Here is a 9553-nt window from a genome sequence, read left to right on the forward strand (position 1 = left end):
CATCTAAAAGGCTAGCTCACTATAATTTAGAGGGGTATTTGGTTATGGGGGGAAGTGAATATGGATCCATTGATGCTTAAGTGTAAGGATTGGTCTAAGTGTGGTCCAATCAACGGGTTAGGATAGAGCTGTACCTCAGGCAGTTGCTCTTTCCCAGAATGGTCTATAGCTGTTCATGGCAAGAGTTGGCAGTGGGTTAGGTATGAAGTGGCCTTTTATGGGTATTTAATTGACGGTACAAAACTCAGCGGCTATGGCCCTAGAGTGGTTAATTCAATACAACCCGCCCACCATTAGGAAGCTCGTCCCACATGGAAGCCCCTGGCAAATGTAGAGCGAGTAGGGGTGTGCTGATTAAGGAAAGAGCCCTTATCCATGTGGGACGAGCCCCCCTTCTTCATGATAAACATATCAAGACATTCAGCATAGGCATATTCAAAAACATGAAGAAAAATTAAGGAAGAAAGAAAAATAAAAAAGCCAAAAAAGAGAGAACTCCATATGTAACTCAGAGCATGGTGGAATACCGTAAGTTAAGCATCCAACTTGTACTTGTCTCAGATGTTCAGTTCATCTTATTGTTGTGTCATCTTCCGTCTGGAGAAGGTACCTGAATGTATGAGGGGTTAGGGGGGGTAGGGAAGTGGGGGGAAGGGGAGGAGGGGAAATGGCGAGGGGAGACCCAAGTGGTGCTATGAGCTGCGGCGGATGACATCATGTTGAGGGGGGATCCATCCCAGGCTTCCAGTCATGGGCTCAATAAAGGCTGGCGGTTAAGTAAGGGTGTTGGTGGATTGCGTGGTAGCCAGTTGTTCGATCAGACAAAATTCCACTGGTGATGTATTCGTCTTAAGTTCTGCTTCTTGGAGGAGTGGTTTGGGTTCTGTTGGGGTCTGTGGAAGAGGGATATCCCCCCGGGGAGAATGTCTTGGTGTTGAGTTGATGCGGAGATATAAAGCGTGGGATCTTCAGGGGTTTCTAAACTTGTAGGGATGTAATATTGTCTATCTGAATCTGGTGGATCCAGTTCGGGTTAGGTTTGAAATAGGCCACCACCGGATGGGTTTCGAGTGTCGGTCGGTTTGCTGTTCTGTCCTGATTCTATGGCACTGGAACTTGGGTTGGGGTGGCGACCTAAGAAAGACTGCAACTCTGAACATGAGTTGTACTGTTCTCAAGCATTTGGACAGGAATAATTAAGGCTGATCTGACCTAGCCCACCTGTGGGCTGGGGACGCTGTTGGGCTTTGTCGATCTCTATCCAGCTGATCCCTCTGAGGAAGTGGTCTTGGAGAGGATGATCTGTGCCTTCTAATGTGGAATTCATCTCGGGATAGCTTCCATGGAGTTGGTTCTTTGGAGCTGGGGGGTACGAAAAGCTCTATACCAGTCCGGAAGTTCAATGAATGGTATCTGTAGAGTATTGCAGAACCCCCTGAGATCTTCCGGGACTTTCAGATTGGCAGTGCGTCCAGCATTTGATGCAGACAGGCAAAAGGGAAATTTCCAGCGATATTGGATCCCTTTATGGCGTAGTAGGTCGAGCAGCGGGCGCAGGTCTCTTCTGTTTTGTAGGGTTATGGGGGACAGATCTTGAAAAATCTTGATTTCTGCACCCTGGTACAGTAAGCTGCGGTGCTCCCTGGCTCTTCTCAGGATATCTTCCTTCAATCTGAAATTTATTAGGCAGCATATCACATCCCTTGGAGGGTCTGAATCTCTGCCTCTGGGTTTAAGAGCTCTGTGTAGATGCTCATATTCAATGGGGGTCTCAGGGGGTCTTCCCAGCAAATCATTGAAGATCTGGATTGTGGCCTGTATAATGTGATTCTGCTCAACGGACTCAGGTATGCCTCTTACTCTTACATTATGGCGGCGTCCGCGATTGTCCAGATCCTCCATATGCCTGTGTAAATCTCTAAGCTGGCTATTGTAAATCTGAGATGAATGCTGTAGCTGTTTTAAGGCGGAATCATGGCGGGTTGTGGTTGTTTCTAGGTCATCAATTCGCAGGTGCATCGATTGAATATCTCTCCTGAGATCTGTAAAGGCGGCAGCAAAGGAATCTTTTATGTCTGCTGCTACCGATCTGAGATCACTCATGTTAAGTGGTCGGGCAGCAGGTGGGCTCTCTGTGCACTGAGAGCTCCTCCTGGCAGGGCTGAGGCTGGAGGAGCGTGTTCCGGAGTAGGCCGGAGATGAAGCCGGGGCCTCGCGTGATCGCGGCCGGAAGATTTCCGGGATATTGTGACCGGAGAGCAGATCCGTGCCTCTGGGGGATCGGGACCGGGACTGGGATGCTTTGTCCTTCGGTTTCCCCATGTTGGCTGCGAATAATGGCTCCTTTAGACAGCTTGCAGGACCTCCGTGGGACAGAGCGAGGAGATCAGGCAGCCATTCTCGTTCGGCACCAAGCCACGCCCCCCTAAAAATGGTTTAATACAGCGTACTCTCTTCTCTTTATAATGTGAGAAGAATGAAGTAGTTTTGCTGCTCATATTCACACAGACTTCTCACAAACTTATTTCTTTACTATTTATCGGGATTCCCTCAATATATTTGGATTTGTCACATCTGACAAAAATATATATATATTTTTTTTAAAGGCAGTTTTTTTTTAGATTTTAGGTTTGTATTTTTTCCAAGGCTGATCTTTGTTTTATTTTTAGTTTTACTCCAGAATATTTTTGTGTGTTTTTTGTGTTTCAAGTTACCACAACACCATTATTATCTTGTATTATTTAATCTCAAGGAGATTGTTTGGTGTTGGTGTCCCTTGTTAATTTCACATTGTATTTTTGAAATGTACCTGAATCCTCACCAACAAACTGTCCTTTTTGAAGGAAAAAACACATATGCAAGTATAATTGAAAACAAAAATCCCTTATTAAGGGCTCAGAACCAAACAAAGAGGGAGGCAACACTGGATAAACAGCAGAAATTAGCGAAGCTTTGAACCCCCAGGGCAGACATCAATTCTTTAACATCAAAATTGGTGGCCTGAGGAGTCCATATGTAAGGAAGTGCAGTCTGGTCCAGAAGTCCCAGAGATCCGGAAAGCAGCAGATGACATCTGTGTCCCCAGGCTGTGGTACCACAAGAGGCTGCATCTTTTGCCAGACCAGACTGGATCCAGGGTCATCACTTTCTGGTCTTCCTTCCACGCTTCATTCCCGGCTGTGGCTCTGCTGTTGGAGATGTGGCAGGAGGAGGAGTAGGACCTGGAGGAGGAGGAGGACTAGTAGGACCTGGAGGAGGAGGAGGAGGAGGAGGAGGAGAAGTAGAAGGACCTGGAGGAGGAGGACCATGTGTGAGGTCACAAATGTGGGTATCAGATATTAGTTGGGCCCTCAACCCCTTATTGAGAGCTTCCAACATTAATCACTCACGCATGAGTTGTTGGCCCTCCTCCATCCGCTGCATTTTACAGGCAATTATGGCAGCAAAGTCCTCCTCCACAGTGTGTGGTGCTCCCAGGGCCTCTGTAGCCTTCCAAAAGAGGCCTATGGCAGCCTCCTCTAGGGTACTCCTATTCCTGCCACTTTCTCTTTGCAGGTGTAGGTGAGGGACCGGCATATCAGGCAACCTGCTCGGCCCGGCCACCTCCTGGCTGAGACTTCCCTGTGTATGAAAAAAGGACATGGTTTTAGTTTTTGCATCATCAATCACAATCAGAAATTAGTACTCCAAACTAACATCTAGTTAACATCATTGATTGGACAACCTGAACTATTTAGAGGAATGCTATACCTGGCTCAAGCTGGGCTCCTACACATGTTGCTGCCTGGAAGGCCCAGGTTGGGCTTCAGAAGCCTCAGCTGGGGGGGAAGGAAGTGTGGAAGGAAGACTGGAGAGTGATGACCTGGGTTCAGTCTGGCCTGCCAGAAAATGCAGCCTGTCATAGTACCACATCCTGGGGACATAGATGTCATCTGCTGCTCCGGATCTCTGCGAATCCTGGACTTTCTTGCGCTCCCTTAGATATGTACTCCTCAGGCCACCAATTAGGATCCTCAAATAGGTGATGTCTGCCGTGGGGATCACCTGCTTCACAATTTCCAACAATTGATCCAGTGCTGCCTTCCTCTTTGTTTGGTTCTTATAATGTGGGTGGTTGATCTCCCACAGACAAGGCAGCTCCCTGAACATGTCAATAAAGACTGCCATGAAGTCGGTATCGTTCAAGATATCCAATTTCACTGCAAGACACAAGACAAACCCTAATGTCAGGCAAAACTCTCCTAATCTTGTTACAATATAGTCCTCAATGTAGAAGCAGTATAGGCCCAAGTTTGGCTCTTACCTTCGTTATCACGATCGGCGCCTCCGATACTCCTTCGTCCGCTTACAGATCGTACGTACTACGCACGCGTGTTACGCTTTATACACACTGCGCATGCGTGTAATTCCGCCCGCCCCTGACGTTCTTTCTAGTCTATTCCCTGCCCCTTTTCGTTCAGCGCAGTGGGTGAAGAGCACATGGCGGAGTCACAGCAGGTGCGTGCTAATTATAGCAACGAGGAGGAGGAAAGCCCGGATCTGGAAACGTCCCGATCCAGAAGGAGACGATTTAAGGCCACAAATATGTCCTTTGGGGAGATGTTGGAGATGGTCGACATCCTGAAGAAGGCCGACTATGACAGGAAGTATGGACCTTACCCCAACCCCAATATCAGAAAGGCCAAGATCATGGCGAAAGTGGTCAAAAGTCTGCACTGGAATTTCGGGGTATGACGATCGAAAGATCAGCTCAGGAAGCGGTGGTCGGACCTGAAATTAAGAGAGCCCGAGCAGTACAGAAAGATCCGGAGAGTGCTGCAAAAAAGTAAGTAGTTGTGCTGTGTTCCTATTCTTTTTGTCTTTATTACGTTCGTGCTGCTCCATATGCTTTTCTTAAGTGTTGTACAGTTTAAAATGACAACTTTAATGTTCATGGGCCCATTATTCATTTGTATCAAACATTTTTCTTTCGGCCTATAAAACACCATTGTTTAGGCCATATGCATTTTCCAACATTTTTTAGGGCCTACTTGTATGAAAAATATTTGGTTGTGTAGATGGGTTTGTTACTAGAATGAAATGCAAACTAGATTCTGTGTAAGGAGAGGACACTCAGCAGCTGTTTTCACATCTGGACGCTGGAGCACTAGTGTGGGACACAAGAACACCCTTTTTATTAGGGGGCCCACACAGGTGTTCCAGTGTATACTATAGGGGGGTCTCCATCTGTGAAGCTTGTACAAAACAGGTAAAGTCTTGAAGCTTGACAAAGGACAATAAAAATGCTACATCTTGGAACTCTGCCCAAATAGACAATTGTACCCCACTTCCAAGCAATGTTTCATCTTTAGATTTCGGCCATCAAATATCTGTGTACTAATTATACCATTTTTGTTTTACATAGGGGAGAAAAGACTCAAAGGACACCCCTCATCTGAGGAGACCACAGACCCCCCACCTCTGGAAGAAGGGGAAATACCCCCAACCCAAGCTGAGCAGGAGGAGGAAGAAGACGTGGTGGAAATTGACACCACAACAGGTGAGTGTCTGCGACCACAGACTCAGGTAAGAGATGGATGCCGGCAGATTTTTGATACCTGTTTTTGTTTGGTTTCTCTCTTTTTAGGTGATCGTGATGTTGTGGATCCAGATCCTTTCACATCAGAAAGTGCCCAGATCCTGATCGGGGAGATCATGGGGTGTAATTTAGAATTGGAAAACCTCAAGAAAAAAATCAATGATGTTATTCAAAAAAATAATAACATCATTGATGTTTTGGGGCGAATTTAAAACTCCTGAAAATCACTTTGTTTTTTGTGTGCTACAATCTTAAAAATGTTTTAGCGATGTTTAGAAAAGCCAAATTTGGAGGATGCACACAGTGTGCCAACATGTGCTATCTGCCATCACGGGAGATCAATGGACGCGTTTTGGGGGTGCAACCCCTTCCTCAATAATAAAGTAGCTGTGAGGAAGGGGTTGCTCCCCCAAAACACATCCCTTGATCCCCCGTGATGGCAGGTAGCACATGTTGACATTCGTAAATTGGTGTGCATCTTCCAAATTTGGCTTTTCAAGGGGTGACTTCACCCCATCTGAACGTAATATCAAACACAGTTCCTAAATACTCATGTCTGATATTGCCTTCAAGTTTTACCATATGTGAATTTTGTAAGTTCAAGATTTTTGTCTTTCTTGTTGGTTTTACACATGCCTGTTTTAACTTAAATGGACATTTCTATTTTTGATAATGCCACCCCAAAAATTGTTATACAACAAACATTTTGGTTTGTTTTAAAAACCTTTTCTAAATGCACATGTGATTGTGCAGGTATTAAAAAGATTGTTATCAAGAATGTGTGGATTATTGTCTCAACGCTACAACACTTTTGTGGTGATGTAATTGCTGTTTTCTGTGAAAATGGGGGTTATTTCCTAAGGGCAAATCCTCTTTGCACTACAAGTGCAGTTTCAGTGCAGTTTCAAGTGCACTTGTAGTGCAAAGTGTCTACTCCTTTAGTAAATAACACCCAACAGTGCTTTGTATAAGGTTACACAATCATGCCATTTTCAGGACTCCCCACATTGCTGTCAGGGTCAGCTAAAACAAACACAAGCAGTAAATGTCACCAAAGATTAGCTTTTTTTTTATTTCATAAAGACGTCACAAATTGTCTGGCATATTGATGGCCCCCCTACCCAGTTAAGAACTCAAGGTATCTTAACCGGACATCAGAGGCACTCAGGGAGGGTAAGCCAGGACGGCCACTTTCAAGCGCCGTCAGGGTTGTTTCATGTAGAATTCCGGCCTCAGGCCCAACTGAGTCAGCATAGTTGGCAGAATGTTGGCGTAAAAAGTTATGTAGAACACAGCACACCAGGATTATATGATTAAGTTTATACTCCGCCATATGGATGGGTGTCAGAAATAGGCGGAACCGGCTGGCCATGATTCCAAATGTGTTCTCCACCACTCTTCTGGCTCTGGCCAGCCGGTAATTAAAAACCCTCTGTTCCGGGGTGAGGGTCCTCATCGGGAATGGCAGCATAAGATGGTCCCCCAGCGCAAATGCTTCATCTGCAACGAAGACAAATGGGAGTCCTTCCACATTGTCTTCTGGAGGTGGCAAGTCCAAGCTGCCATTCTGGAGATGCCTGTAAAACACCGTCTGGGCAATAACTCCACCATCAGACATCCGGCCATTCTTCCCCACGTCCACATACAGGAAGTCGTAATTAGCCGACACCACCGACAACATCACAATACTATTGAACCCCTTGTAATTATAATAGTACAACCCCGAGTTGGGTGGTGGAATAATGTGGACGTGTTTCCCATCAATTGCCCCTCCGCAGTTAGGAAAGTCCCACCGCTGGGCAAAGTGGGAGGCCACAGTCTGCCATTCCTGTGGTGTGCAAGGAAACTGTTGAGGAAAACAAAAAAAATTACTATTTTTGCACATAAACATGGCAAGCAGATTAGACACAAACATTCTTGGCCAACCTCCAGATAACATTTATTAAGGGGAATTTTACAACACCAAAGTATAAGGTACACCTAACATATTCCCCCTCCCCCCCTCTCATGGGCCATTTCTAACATTATAGGGGGGGGAATCTTGGACAGGTAACCCTCTCCACTTCATTGAAAGATGAATGAATAAATACAGGGTATTACTTAGAACAGAGCCTCCTTAGTTACACTATTGGCAGCCCACTGGACAGGTAAGAAGTGTCCAAATACAAAGATATAAATACACACTGTACACATTTGAGCTAATTTGGACATTCTGCTATTACCTATCAAGATAATAAAAGTCTCCAAAAACTTGAAACAGTACCATTTGAAAGTATACAGGCAGGCCCTTGCACTACATGCTTTGGGGAATTCATTCATACATCTGACCACAAAAGAGATGGGTATAGTGTGTATGGGTTTGGCAAAGTCAGCAAATAGATGATTGAGGATAGATAGAGAATTGGGATCAGCTGACTTAGCAGTTGGGGGGAGGGAGGGTTAATAAAAATGATTTGGGCACACCACAAAAAAAAGCCTCTGGCACTCTGCCTGAATTTAAAGCACAAATCACATTTCAAAACATTTTAGGGGGTGTTTGGGGTAAAGCACTACTATGGAGCTGATAAAATACATTGTTAAGTGACTACATGAGGTGAATATAGGGGCAGGAGAGCATGCTGGGGAGGTAAGTGAAGGCAAATATGTATGAAGGACTAAAAAAATAATTACATAAAAATCCAGCATGCATGAGAACAAAGGGGACATTCACAGCATATTACAATCATGGTAATTTGGGAATGAGGAGAGAAATACAATATATTAGCAAACATTCAATACAATAAAATGTGATATTAAAGGATAAAAATCTTACCTTCATATACTCCTTCTGCAGGACTTGGATGATGGCAGAACAGGTCTCTGGGATAATGATACCCAGAGCCTGGGGGGAGATGCCTGTCGAGAACTTCAAGTCCTGCAGACTTCTCCCTGTCGCCAAGTACCGCAGGGTAGCGATGAGCCTCTGCTCCGCAGTGATGGCTTGCCTCATGCAGGTATCCTGCCTGCTGATATAGGGGGTCAGCAAAGCCAGCAGACGGTGAAATACGGGGTCCGTCATCCTGAGAAAGTTCCTGAAATCATCAGGATTATTCTCACGGATCTCACAGAGCAAAGGCATATGACAGAACTGGTCACGCTGAAGCAACCAATTCTTGGTCCATGAACTCCTCCCCACCCTGTTCATGGACTGGACTTGTGTCAAGGTCAGGACCCCAACACCAAGCCCCCACACAGCACGAACTCTACGAGGAGTACGTATACGCAACATGGCTAGAAAACGGTCGGCTGCTCAGAATGAAGTAACAGAACGTACTGAAGAACAGCAAGGCCTGTGAAGAGCGACCTGGAAAACAGCAAAAAGCGGGCAAGATCGCACAGAAAACTCCGATACGAACTGACTGCATGCACTGAAGAGCAGATACAAACCCACAAGCACAAACTGAACCGCAGAAAACGATCTGAAAGCCACGAGTCTGAAAAAGCGCGAATCGTCTCTCACCAAACTTTTACTAACACGAGATTAGCAAAAGGAGCGCAAAGGGTGCCGCGCTTGTGTCTGAACTGGCCTTTTCTAGTCTCGTTGGACGTGGTTGACGTCACCGCGTTGTTGGCGATCGGAAATTCCGACAACTTTGTGTGACCGTGTGTACGCAAAACAAGTTTGAGCCAACATCCGTCGGAAAAAATCCTAGAATTTTGTTGTCGGAATGTCCAATCAATGTCCGACCGTGTGTACGGGGCATTACAGGAGAGAATTTCCCTTCCTAGTGGTAGATTTCATCTCACTTCCTGTTGTCTCCTTCCATTTGCAAGTAGGAGTCATTTGTAAGTTGGATGTTTGAAAGTAGGGGCCTGACCTATATACTCTGCAGAAATTGGGGCCTTAGGCGTTGGTGTTGCCACAACACTGTAAGCCCTCACAGTTACTCTTGGTGGGCACAGGAATGGGCCCTGCTGTGAAATATTAGATCAAGA

The sequence above is a fragment of the Aquarana catesbeiana genome, linkage group LG02 (genome assembly GCF_042186555.1).
Source record: "Aquarana catesbeiana isolate 2022-GZ linkage group LG02, ASM4218655v1, whole genome shotgun sequence".
NCBI classification, from domain to species: domain Eukaryota; kingdom Metazoa; phylum Chordata; class Amphibia; order Anura; family Ranidae; genus Aquarana; species Aquarana catesbeiana.